This window comes from Pleurodeles waltl, chromosome 8, assembly GCF_031143425.1.
Source record: "Pleurodeles waltl isolate 20211129_DDA chromosome 8, aPleWal1.hap1.20221129, whole genome shotgun sequence".
NCBI classification, from domain to species: domain Eukaryota; kingdom Metazoa; phylum Chordata; class Amphibia; order Caudata; family Salamandridae; genus Pleurodeles; species Pleurodeles waltl.
The window spans coordinates 1,410,766,994-1,410,780,894 of NC_090447.1; positions in this window are offsets into that span (position 1 = coordinate 1,410,766,994).

The following is a 13,901-nucleotide window of genomic DNA, read 5'->3' on the forward strand; positions in this document are numbered from 1 at the left end:
GTGGAGCAGCTGCTACAGAGGCAGGGGAGTCTGTGGTGGGTACTTCCCCTGACAGGGCCTCCTTTCCAGTGGCTGGCATAGATGAAGAGGAGTCTGGGGTTGCCGTGCCAAAGGAAGGGGTATAGTGTTGCAGATGATTCCTGATCAGGGTACTGCTACTGTCCCTCAACACCCCTTTTAGGGAGGCCAGGTTTGTATTGGTGGCTTCTCACTGTTGAAGCAAATCCCTATGGATATCCCTCTGCAGCTGCTTGATCTCTCAGAGTTTGGTCACTACCTGATCCATCACGCCTTGGGACTCTTGGTAGACCCCTGAGACTTGACTGATGAAGTCCTGGCCAGGAGCATCCCCAGTAGCTCACAACATGCCTTCCATGCACCCTAACCCCACGGGCCTGTGCCCTTGCCACAGGATGTCCCCCACTACTGGTTTTAAGACCATCATTGTACGAGGTGTTGTGCTGTGACTCAGGATCCTGGACTGGGGGGCACAAGATGGTTGCCATTGTCCTAGGGACACACGTTAGAGGGCAAATGTCAGCCGGTGAGGTTGAGGCAACATGACAACCTGATTTGGGCACACTGAGGCTCACTGTAGGGATCTCACCAGGTTGCCCAGATGGGCGAGAACCGTCCTCCATGTCCACATGTCCAGGAGTGTCGTCTTCACTGAGGGCTTCATCCAGGGAGATAGTGTCAGTCTTGTCTGTGGCCTCTGTGTGTCCAGTGGCAGCTCAAACTGTTGGTGTGAAAGATACAATGTTACTGGTGGTATCCAAAAGTTTACAGTGACACTTTGCAAAGCCTGTGAACATTGTTGTGACAGATATCAATGGTATTGGCTGTATTGAGCTGACATTTCTGAAGCATGCCAATTCCATTTAAGTCAATCAGCTGCTCAAGTTAGCAGTTCATTAGCACTTGGGAGGATGGGCATAGATTTACATCTTGTCAGCAGTGCAGGCAGAAAAGTGGCTGGGCAGGATGTGGCTTTGACCATTTGGAGGCCTAGTAGAACGTTATTCAGGCCATCCAGGAGTTAGTTGTATATGTAATAGTCATTGTGTGGTCAGGGCATTGTGAATGTGTCTGCAGGCAATTCCATTGTGGTGATGCATCTTGAGGCCTTGTTGATCAGTTATGTTGAACACTGTGTGAGCTGTCCTTCCTGTCCTCAATAGTTTCATCTTGGCTTAGCAGTTAAAGATTGAACTAGGTGGCCAGCTCAACTCAAAGTTGAGCATGATCTGTATCTTGGTCTCTCCCAGTTGAGTAAACATTATTTGCGACTGATTAGGCTAGGATTTTTGGACTAGTGACCAATGTTCTCTATTTGGCGTCACTTGACGGGTGAAATTAAACAATTGCCTAGAATCACACAATTTGGAAAAGTGGAATAGTCGGGATTAATCCCAGGTTTTCTTGCTTCACATTCTCATTTGCTTCGCCAAATCTTACCTTAGCACCAGTCCTCCTAACCCCCTTACCCGACTGCCACCACACTGGCATCAATTAGTTCTCGGGCACTGCACAGACCAAACTTTTTGGCCTCTGGTATAATGTTTGCGAGTACCCCTGCTCTATACAATCACCATGAAATTAGAGCAAAGTGTGCTGCAGGAATGGAATTTATAAATTTATAAATACCATCATGCTAAATTGTCTCACGGGTCCTGTTGGGAGGGATCAGGACTAATCCCTATGCAGGAACCCAAGAAACACACCCATAGAGTCAGGATTTGTAGGTTAACCTTTAGTGGGTTGACGGCAGTGTGGGAGCAGTTCTCCAAACCAGCTCAAAATAGGCTTATTTTAAAGAATGAAAAGCTGGTATTTGTCTTGTTCTTAAAGGAAAACCTGAAATATCCTTATATGAAGGACTGCTGAACACTTATGATAAGGATACATGCATGTTAAAGTATATGTGGTATTTAGTAACTCAAATAATTTCATGATTTAGTTTCAGGAACACCAGCTCCACACCAGAGCATAGAGAATTGGTTGCATAGTAATACTGTATTGGCATGTCCTTTATCCTAGTACAAAATATCAGTCATGAGAAAGAGGCTGCACATCCCAAATAGGCTCCGGTGCAGTTGAAATTACGCTTGTGTAATGTGGAGAATTTTGAGCTATGTTTGTTATTCTAAATTTCTGAAATGACATCATTACACCACTTTGGGTATTTACATTACTGCTTACCACAAAATTGTAGCATGAGAGCGCAGGAACAATGCAAATAACAGAATGCAACAGGCTGTAGTTGGCTGCAGTTGTGTTTTTCGCCCCCTTTTTCTTTTTACCACAAAATGTATTTTTGCGTCAAAAATTACATTTCACACTAAAATATAGGCCCTCATTACAAACATGGCGGGTTGGCCCGCCATGCCGGCATTGGCAGCTGAAACCGCCAGCTGGCATGGTGGGCAAACCGCCATATTCTGAACATGGTGAGGGCCGCCATCGGAAGCCCTCACCCACCGCTAGGCTTCTGTGGTCAGGCAGTAATAATGTTCCCATTTTCACCACGAAAAGGCTGGCAGAGGGGGTGCCCCTGCACTGCCCATGCACCTTTTGGGCAGTGATCCTCGCGACGGGTGCAACTGCACCTGCCGCCATCAATGTCCCGGCCTTTCTGTGAGCCGGCGGGCGGAAACAATGTTTCCACCCGCCGGCCCACAGAAATGTTCGTAATTTGGGGGCGGGGTTTCGGGGGTCGCTGGCGGTCAGTGTATTGACCTCCAGCATGAACACGGCGGTTGTTACTGCTGTGTTCATAATGACCCCCATATAGCTAATTGACATATTTGCATTTTATTTAATACACATAGGGGGTGATTCTGATTCTGGCGGGCGGCGGAGGCCGCCCGCCAGAATTCCGCCCTCCATTATACCGCTCCGCGGTCAGAAGACCGCGGAGGGTATTATGAGTTTTTCCCTGGGCTGGCGGGCGGTCTCCAAAAGACCGCCCGCCAGCCCAGGGAAAAACTCCCTTCCCACGAGGATGCCGGCTCGTAATCGAGCCGGCGGAGTGGGAAGGTGCGACGGGTGCAGTGGCACCCGTCGCGTATTTCAGTGTCTGCAAGGCAGACACTGAAATACTTTGCGGGGCCCTCTTACGGGGGCCCCTGCCGTGCCCATGCCATTGGCATGGGCACGGCAGGGGCCCCCTGGGGCCCCGCGACCCCCCCTACCACCATCCTGTTCATGGCGGCTTTCCCGCCATGAACAGGATGGCGGTAGGGGGGGTCAGAATCCCCTCGGCGGCGCAGCGAGCTGCGCCGCCTTGGAGGATTCTTAGGGGCAGCGGAAAACCGGCGGGAGACCGCCGGTTTTCCTGCACTGACCGCGGCCAAAGCGCCGCGGTCAGAATGCCCTGCGGGGCACCGCCGGCCTGTCGGCGGTGCTCCCGCCGACCCTGGCCCCGGCGGTCTAAGACCGCCGGGGTCAGAATCACCCCCATAATTTTGTGTAGGTTTCCTAAACTTTGGGGTAATTACGCAAAAGCAAATTATGCAAATTTTGCACACCCCCAATCCCAATCATGTATAAGTGAAAGATGCTAAACCTACAGTAATCTGCCACTGACGCAGGCCACAAGTACACTTGAAGAAGCCCTCAAAGACCAAATAACAGCAGTTGAAGATAGCATGAAATACATTTCTGGTGTCAATGCAATGACAAGCTAATTATTTTAAAAATATCCACTTTAATAACAGAGTTGTATATTGTATTAAGGTATTTAGTTCACCCTGTAGAGGTGTACAGCACTCTTAACCTACACATCAATACCAGTCCACAAGAAGTACACCCACCAGAGTGACTAGTAAAAGTGGTTCTATCTAGTGTGTTTGTTTGCTTTCTTATCAAATTGCCCATTTCTACTTTGGGCAACACATTCTTATTGTTTGCGACTTATGGTTGATGTGGTGAGGGGAAGAAGAATGACTCACTCATGTTGGATCCAAAGTGCAAGGTTAGTAATATTTGGCACTTAGTATGTGCTGTTTAGGTAACTCACTGGAGCAATAGAGCAATGCCCAAAGAACTACACATGGTTATAGATTGATTGAGTTGCCATAAAAGCCCTGTGTAGTCAGTGAAGGAGTGATGGAGGAGTAGCCCATTGCCTGATTTGGACACTTTGCAGCTAACTCTTGGAACTTTATGAATCATGTGGGTGTGAAACAAACAGGGATACACAGGATTAATGCAGCATTTTATAATGACTTCTAGAGTCTACCTGCAACTGACAGACAGCAATCCAAAGTATGTGCTGGTTACAGGCACTTTGGGTCACAAGGTAACATTTAGGCTTGCAGGTCCACAATCTAAGACTTTAGACTAAAAATGAAGTAAACAAATGTGCTAGGTCATATATCCTGAGGCAAGTGTCTAATATCCAGCATGTACAATAACATTCACCTGTTTCTCTTGGAGAGGTTGCAGTGCCAAGCAGATAGTAGATGTTTGCTCTATTCCATTAAAATCAACAGAGGAGCAATCACATTTTGAAAGTAAAATCGGCAAAGGTGTATGTAAAGAAGTACCATTCTTGAGTAGTGTTGATAATAAGATTTATTTATGTTAATCAGTACAATGGAAACATCCCATCCATGTCAGCTTCAGTAGAGCAACTGAACTGCATCATTCTACCTTCTCGTACACTCTAAATTCTATCTCTAGCATTCCTGTCTAAATTGTTATGCACAATACCACACACTGGCACAATACCACACACATCCATCCCAATACAATAAAACAAAAGCAAAAAACTTGTACACCATATACCCAAAAAACAATTATGTTAACAACATGAAAAATAAAATATCTTTGAGCAAATGCAAGTTGTATTGAAAATAATGTGAACACCAACATATAATTTAAACTATATCTTCCAAATATTTAGGTCACGTGGAGTATTAAACAAAATCTTGCAAATGTTTAGGATGCAATGTTGCTTGCTCACTTCTCCTCAATGTCGAGGGAACATGCTTTGCACCCCCAACACTATCTCGATTTTTGATGATATCCGAAACAAAAGCTACCCTGTTTAAGTTCCAGATGTGATTATCACTCAATTTGACTACCTCAAGAGGTGAAGAAAATTTAAAAGATGTCCCTTTTTGTGGAAATCTCTCCCTCACCATATCTCCAACCTTTACTTTAGTCGATGAAACAGCATGTCTCATATCAAAATGTAGTTTACGCCTTTCCATCTTTGCATCTTGAACCAAATCTCAGTCACTTGAGACCAGGCACTTTCCTACACCATTGCACCTCAACCACCTGGGACAGATGATAGTGATAAGCTTCTGACCCCTGAACAACTCGAAAGGCATCTTGTTGGTGACTGAATGAGGGGTGAAATTATATAAGTTCACTCTTTCAGCTATTTCTCACCTCCAGTCTCTGTTCTAGGATTTTACTGTTTGTATAGCTTTCCTCAGGATCCTGTTAAATCTCTCTACCATTCCATTAGTCTCTGGGTGGTAGCGAAAAAAAAGGTTTTTATGTCTAATGCCACAACCATACAGGAACTCTTCCATTTCTTTAGAGACCAACTGAATGCTATTGTCCGTCAAAATGCATTCAGATAGCCCTTCCCTATTAACCAGATCAAGCATAAATTCAATGACTTTCCTTGTTTCTGCGCTTTGAGTGACACTGATTTCTGGCCACCTTGAAAAAATGTCAATCAAGACCTAAACATAATACTGTTCAATCTTAGAGGTTACAGTCTTGCACACTTTATCACTAGAGATACACTCCAAACAATCCCATACAACCCTCTTAATTTGCACATCAATACCAGGCCACAAGAAGTACAACCTGATCCTTTCCTTGGTCTTTGAAATCCTTTGGTGTCCTTGATGTCCGAGCTGAATAATCCTCTCCCGAACATGACTCAGAGGCCCTAACTTTGTGCCTTTCCAAAGAAGACCCTCTTTGGCAGAAAGTTCATTATGCACATAACAATATTTCTGGACATCATCAAACAACACATTCTTATTGGGTCACCCACCAAAAATCTGTATTAAAAGTTTCTGTAATACCACATCTCTTGCAGATAGTGCTTTCTTAACTTCCTCACTAATCACCCCTTATTACTTGCAAGACTCTGTCAAGGTCTCGGGATTTCAGTATCTATGTTAATAATAATAATAATAATAATAATAATAATAATAATAATAATAATGATAATAAATGTATCTTAGATTAATTGAAGGAGTAAGGAATTTAGGAAGGAAGAGATATCAATCAATCAATCATTGGATTTGTAAAGCATGGCTTATCACCCTGGGGGCTATCTAGGTGCTGGGGGATGTTGCTGTGCATCTGTAGCTACTCCTCCAAGAGCCATGTTTTGAGCTTTCCCCTGAAGTTGAGGAGGGTGTGCGAGTTGTGAAGGTGGGGGGGAGGTCAGTTCAGGTCTTGGGGATGTAGTAGGAGAAGGAGTGTCCTCCTCTGCGGCAGACTCTTGCGACATGCGTGAGGGAGAGATCTGTTGAACGAAGCTCCCTGGTTGGCTGGTGGAAGGAGAGTCTGCGGTTGATTAGCTTCGGTCCGGTGTTGTGGAGGGATTTGTAATGAACATTGTTTATACGAATGGAAGGACTAAGGAGTTTAGGGAATAACAGATGTGACCCTGATTATCAAAGGGCAGCAATCTGTGCTATGAACCCACCTCAGCACTTGGCTGCCTACCCTGGATACTCTGGGAGCAGAAGCCAAGAGAGTGCAAGAGAGAAAGAATAAAAAGTCACATGCGTAGTGTTCCAATGTCTGGGTGATGTGCAGATGGCAAGGTTGGAGGGGAATAGATCAAACAGTAACTAAGGGGAAGAACAGAAAGAATGTCTTTGTAATATGGGTGGTAATGTGGATCTCAATTAAAGAGCAACCTCAGTTCACACTATTTAACTTGTACCTCCAAACACTTAGGGGGTCATTCTGACCCTGGCGGTCTTTGACCGCCAGGGCGGAGGACCGCGGGAGCACCGCCGACAGGCCGGTGGTGCTCCAATGGGGATTCCGACCGCGGTGGTAAAGCCGCGGTCGGACCGGCACCACTGGCGGGGTCCCGCCAGTGTACCGCGGCCCCATTGAATCCTCCGCGGCGGCGCAGCTTGCTGCACCGCCGCGGGGATTCCGACCCCCCCTACCGCCATCCAGATCCCGGCGGTCGGACCGCCGAGATCCGGATGGCGGTAGGGGGGGTCGCGGGGCCCCTGGGGGCCCCTGCAGTGCCCATGCCACTGGCATGGGCATTGCAGGGGCCCCCGTAAGAGGGCCCCTACATGTATTTCACTGTCTGCTGCGCAGACAGTGAAATACGCGACGGGTGCAACTGCACCCGTCGCACGGCTTCCACTCCGCCGGCTCGATTCCGAGCCGGCTTCATCGTGGAAGCCTCTTTCCCGCTGGGCTGGCTGGCGGTCTGAAGGCGACCGCCCGCCAGCCCAGCGGGAAAGTCAGAATTACCGCCGCGGTCTTTCGACCGCGGAACGGTAACCTGACGGCGGGACTTTGGCGGGCGGCCTCCGCCGCCCGCCAAGGTCAGAATGAGGGCCTTATTGTCCTACTTTGTGTCCCATCTGTGGCCCTGAATACTGACCCTGTGATTCCAGCATAGACTTTCCAAAGGCAGTAGAGAGAAATTGGCCTGAAGCATCCACTGACTAAAGGCAGGTGGGATACAAAGTCCTGCTGGTGCATCCTGGAACTTCCATAATAAAAAGCCAGACCTATACTTATTTCCTTGACTTCAGATGGACTTGTAGTTTCCTTGTTTTTGCTCAGATGGAATCCGATAGATTCGGAATTTGTACAATGAACAAGATTCCAGGAATTATCTTATTGTAGTAGGGGATGGCTAAACTGTGTATAGTGAGGTGATCTGTCTGTCAATATTGTTGGAATTAGGCTTGAATGAACAAGTCTTTGTGTTGGATGGCCCTGTGCATGATTCAAAGTGCCTCGAAGACAAAACATCTGACTACAAGGAACACTTTGGGCACTCCTGTGGGTGACATTGTAGTAACTTTGTTGCTGCAGCATTTGAGGTTATTTGCAGCTTTAAATTGTTTGCATAATCTAGAAGTGATACGATGAGCGTGATAGTGTCCTGCAGTTTCCGGAGACATACTAGGCATGGTAAGTTGTATCGAAGGATTGCACTGTGAGCAAAGCTCTTCTTGTAACTTAAATCATGTTAGGCGTTAAGGAAATGTTGGAGTCCATATTTACTTAGAGTGCTCTTTATTCATTTATGGTCAGTGGTGGGGTCTCTAGTTCCTTGGACCAGATGATTATAGGGAGGTAGTTTTTGTCATGATGTGTCTTTGGACAGCTGAGTTTTAGATGTGTTTAATATGCTTAGACAGCATGAACGTATCAATAGCTCAGACCCACAGGTAAAGCCTTGATGATGTACTTCATCTGTGTTTTCCAATTGTAGGATGATCTATGTATCTACAGTGTAGCAGCTTTCACTGACGGAGCTGCTAAGTCCCAGAAGGGGTATAAGGTAGAGGTTGCAGGTTTGCAAAGAGACAGTCAGGACATGGAGAAATCTGCAGAGTGAGGCACAAGGCATTGGTGCAAACCAGGTTAGGGATGCTGTGTCTACCTTGTAGATAATACATGATCTAGATTAAGATCCTTCTTTGCATGCCAAGCTGTTTAGTCTCATACTGGACAGAGTGAAAGGCAGCCTATAGTTCTAGCAATAGCAATGCAACTACTCCAGTTCAATCCACTGTCTCATTTAGATCATCTCAGATCTCAGATGGCTACAAGGTTAGTTCCAGTGCTGCTCCTTCAGTGGAAGCCTTCCTGATGCTGAGGGAGCATGCTGCTCCTTTCTACACCTAGTTGTGATGTGACAGGCTACTGTTGGGGACAATGAAGGTTAGTGAACAGCGGCTCTCATCCTCCTCGACTACAGCTAGTTGTGGTGTGACAGGCTACTGTTGTGGACAATGAAGGTTAGTGAACAGGGACTCTCATCCTCCTCAATCTATCTGCGGCCTTCGACAGCGTGTCCCACCACACACTCATCACCAGACTCCACAGCATGGACATCCAAGACAACGCACTCCACTGGATCACCTTCTCCTTCTCTGACTGAACGAAGAGGATCCACCCCCCTTTGTCTTCGCAACCAAGTACATCTTCTGCGGCATTCCCCAGGGCTCCCCCCTCAGCCCCACCCTCTTTAACACCTATAGGACCCACTGGCTTCAACATCGTCTCCTACGTCAATGACACCCAGTTCATCCTATCCCTCACCAACGACGCCTGCACCACACAATTGAACTTCAAAACACCATAACCGAAATCCCCACCTGGATGAGGACCAACTGTCTTAAGCCAAATTCGGACAAGACAGAGGTCCTCATCTTTGGGAGTAAGCCCTCCCCCTGGGATGACAAATGGTGGCTCTCCACCCTAGACACCCCTCCCATCCCTAACAACCACACATGCAAGCTCAGCATTATCCTGGAACCCAACTCACCATGAAACAACAAATCAATGCCTTCTCCTCTTCCTGCTTCCACATCCTCTGCATGCTCCACAAGATCTCTGATGGAGCCGCATTGCAACCAGGAAGACAATCACCCAGGCCCTCATCTTTAGTCGCCTTGACTATGGCAATGCACTCTACGCTGGAACCACAAAACAGCTCCTGAACCACCTCCAGACCATCCAGAAAGTAGTATCTAGACTCATCCTCGATCTCCCCAGAAGAACCAGCATCCCTCCTCATCTAAGGGCCCTCCACTGGCTTCCTGTCCACCAAAGGTTCCCCTTCAAGCTCCTCATGCATGCCTACAAGGCTCTCCATGACGCCAGACCTGCCTATATCAACAAACGCATCACATTCCATCAACCCACCAGAGATCTCCGCTCAGCCAATCTCGCTCTGACCTACACCCCCCCACATCCACCGAGAATGCCTAGGTGGCCACTCCTCCTCCCATCTTACTGCCAAGTCCTGGAATGACCTCCCCTCCACCAGCACACTGCCCCAGGAAGACTTCAGAAGACACCTCAAGACATGGGTTTTCGACTTTCATCACCAGATGGCCAAGAATCACAAATTCCACCCACCTCCTGGAGACCCCCTGGGGTGACAGGTTCGAACTCTATAAATCTTTATGATTGATTGATTGAATGGTGTTAGGATACAGAGCAGGCTGAGTGAGACTTGGAATGGACTCAGAAGCCCCTGCGTCTGGGTGGTGGTGAGGATAAATGTTGAAGTGTGGCATAAACGCAGCAGTAGTGGGGAAGGGTGCTTAGATTTAACCAGAGGTGAGGATTCAGAAATAAGTATTTGATTTTCCTGCAAAATTGTTGTGTATTTTGCATAATACGTTAGCCATCTAAAATGCTAACAAAGGTTATTTCATGCCAGATGAAAGCAAAAAATTCTGCTTGTGGGCAGCGAATGATAAAATCAGCCTGAGCTTTTCCAACTTCCTCTAAAAAGCTTGAAAGAAACCCCATGACAACAATAAATGCCCTTAGATTTGTACACACATGGTAATCATTTTCTCTGACCTTTTTATAGCTTTCATCAAAGTTCTAATTAGTGCATATAAACAAAAAGAAAAAAACATTTCCATTAATGCAAGCCAAATATCTTTCTATCTGATGCAGAATGGAACAATATGTTTCTCACTATCACAGTAATTATCATATTACTCTCATAAATCATATGACAACATCCCAGTTTACTGACAATTGAAGTGAATTATGTTGTAAACACCTTATGTATGCTCCCTGTTATGCTAACAATGTTTTCTTTGATGAAATGAGATAATTCTTTTTAGAGTGTTTCAGGACTCTCGTAGGTGCAGTTTTTCTGAACTTCCATTGAAAATGACTTCTTTAGTAACCTAAAGAAAACATATCTTGATTTATACCTAGAGACGGTCGAGTTTATTTTTGGATATACTTATCTATGTGTATTACATAGGGCACACTAGAAAATGAATGGCCTCAAAGAACTATGTACTGGGCAAATACTTTCCCCATTGATTATGTTGGGCATAGGGTGATGAAGCAGTTGGCTACAGATGCTGTTACCCTTCAGAGGACTGGAGGATTAACCAAGGTGAACCAAGCTGAACAAGAAGTCAGATTTTGTGGTATGGAGGGTTTATGGTTTTTTCTGTGTTCGGAAGCTGTGTAAAGACTGAGTGGTATCGAGCAGTCACTTGCACTAAGAAAAATAAGGACAGCAGTGTGCATGTAGCGAGGGAACATTCATCAATCATATTCACCAAGATACATCTTTGGGGCAGACATACACAGGCCTGGACACTTTGGAAAATAGGGAAGTGGAGAGTAGGAAAAACCTTTTTGCCTTGGGCTGCGAGGTCTTAGGGGCTTGTTTACAAGTATGTGGTGCATCATAAATGATGCACCACTTTTCTTGAACCCCCGACCAGCGCCTAGCAACATCATGGTTGCACCTTATTTACAATATGGCGCACCATGGCAGTCGTTAGCACAATAGCATCAACATTCTTGATACTTTTGTGGCGCTTTGCTGCACAAAATCAAAAATGTTGACGCTAGTGCACCAAAGCCCAGGGAGGCCCAATGAATATAATTGTTGCGTCATATTAATGCCTGCTCTGAGCAGGTGTTAAAAATGACAGAAAAAATGACGCAGTAAAATGTTGAAAATTACACTGTGTCATTTTCTCAGGCCTCCCAGCGCCGGAACACCCCCTTGCATACATTATGCCTGGATCAGCCATAATGGGGAACAAGGGGTTACAAAGTGGCGCAATGCAAGCACTGCGCCGCTTTGTAAATATGGCACGTCAGAAATGTTGACCTAACACCACATTAGTGTAAACACAATGATGCTAATAGAGCACAAGGAGGCGCAAGGGGCTTGTTAATATGCCTCCTAGTATTTCTGGGAGACGGGGCTAATAATTCTCACACACAGTTGACTCTTCCAGGGCAAAAGAGGCAGTATCAATTAAAAGAGCATCGGAGATAGCTCGATTTGATGCTTCGATGCTTGGTAACAGCAGTTTTTGAGCTTCCACCGTTTTGATCTATTTTGCACCCATTTGGTATTCCTGCACTTTTGTTTTATTTTCCTGTCTCAGTTCCCAAGGAAATTAAAGGGCAGATTTAAGAGCCCATAGCGCCTCCTTGCGCCACAATAGCGTCATTGTTTTTAATATAATGTGGCTCAACAAGGCCAAAATCAATGCTTCAAGTTTACAAAGTGGCTCAATGCATGCATTGTGCCACCTTGTAACCCTTTGCTCTACATTATGCCTGTGCCTGCACGAGGCATAATGTATGCAAAGCTGGCATTCCCCCCTGGGGAGGAGGAGCGAAGGAATGGCACAAAGTTGCTTAATTTTTCATGGTACTTTTAACGCCTGCTATGAGCAGAATCAGATTTTTTGACGTTAATCCTGCAAAGAGCCGAACTAGCATCTAAAGTTCTGACGCTAGTTCCCTAACTACCATCATGGTGCACCATATACTTAATACGCCGCACACATGGTGACGTTAGGGAGTTGCTAAGGGGAGCAAGAAAAGTGCCTCTAAGTAGTTTCCCTGTCCCTCTCTGTGTTGCTGAAGTTACCATCTGGGGCAGCAAACACATTCTTCGAATTGTGCTTCCTACAGCTGCGGGGACCCTGGAAAGGTTGGAAACCGCACCTGATTCAAAGATTTCCATCCCATTTGGTTCTCCAGCTGGATCTTGGAAGTTATAGGGCTAGTCACAGGAGCTTTGTAAGTCCCAGCTCGTATGCAGCTTCCCCTTTTTCCCCTTGGTAGTGTTATTCTAGTCTTCCACAGTTTACAGGCTGTGTGGCTGCTGTGGCAGGATAGGAGTGTGGACTGTCTTGTATAGTATGCAGGATGTGACTGCTGTTTTAGGGATGGAGTGTGGATCATTTTCAATTCTGAGAAATTGCACCATTTTTCGAGTTCAGACATGCTGGAACTGTCGATGGAACTGTGTGGGGCGTGCATAAATTGATGCTGATTCAGGCTGTGGCCTATAACGATTGGAGTTACAACACTATTGGATTTACAGAGATTCCTCAATGAGGTTGGTGGATATTTTTCAATCAAGTGAATTGCAGGGATGTGCAAAATTCTAGTAATCTGCTTTTGCAACATTACACACACTTTAGAAAAATTGCACAAAATTATGCCTTATGACAGAAATTGCAAATTTGCCATTTAGCCCTATATTTTAGCGTAAAATGCATCCTTGCATCAATTTTTGAGGCAAGGGCACATTTTGCACACAAAAAATTGTGCAAAAAAAATAACAAAAGCATCGCCAATACCAGCCGTTCAAGTTCTGTTGTTCCTGTCTGTTTGCTTTACGTTTTCACTATGAATATCACATTCATGGTAAATCGTTAGTACGAATGGCACTGAATTACACTAAGTGATATATTGGCATAATTTTGAAAATTTCACATAACACAAAATTCCCTAAATTATGCGAAGTACATCAGCGTAACTTAAATTTCATCTAGGCCTAGTGAATAGGTGGTTGGGCATCAATGCAGTGTTAATGTATTTCAGTCTAGAGTTGTTAGGGGTACTGGTTATGGCTTTGTAATGTTTGAGGTGCCTGTATGGGAAGAATTCTCTAAGTTTTAAATAATGGTATCTCAGTAACAGAGTTAAAGATAATGTTCATGCTGAGATCAACATCAAGAAACAATTCAAGGTTATTGGTGGAGAAGTGTAGGAATCATTTTAGTATGACTTATTCTGATGTGCAAATGATGTGAAGGAATCTTCTGACCTCAGAATATACTTCACCTTTGATATATGCTCCCCTTTTTTATACATGGGCATTGGTAGCCGCACTATGGCAATGGCCTTCA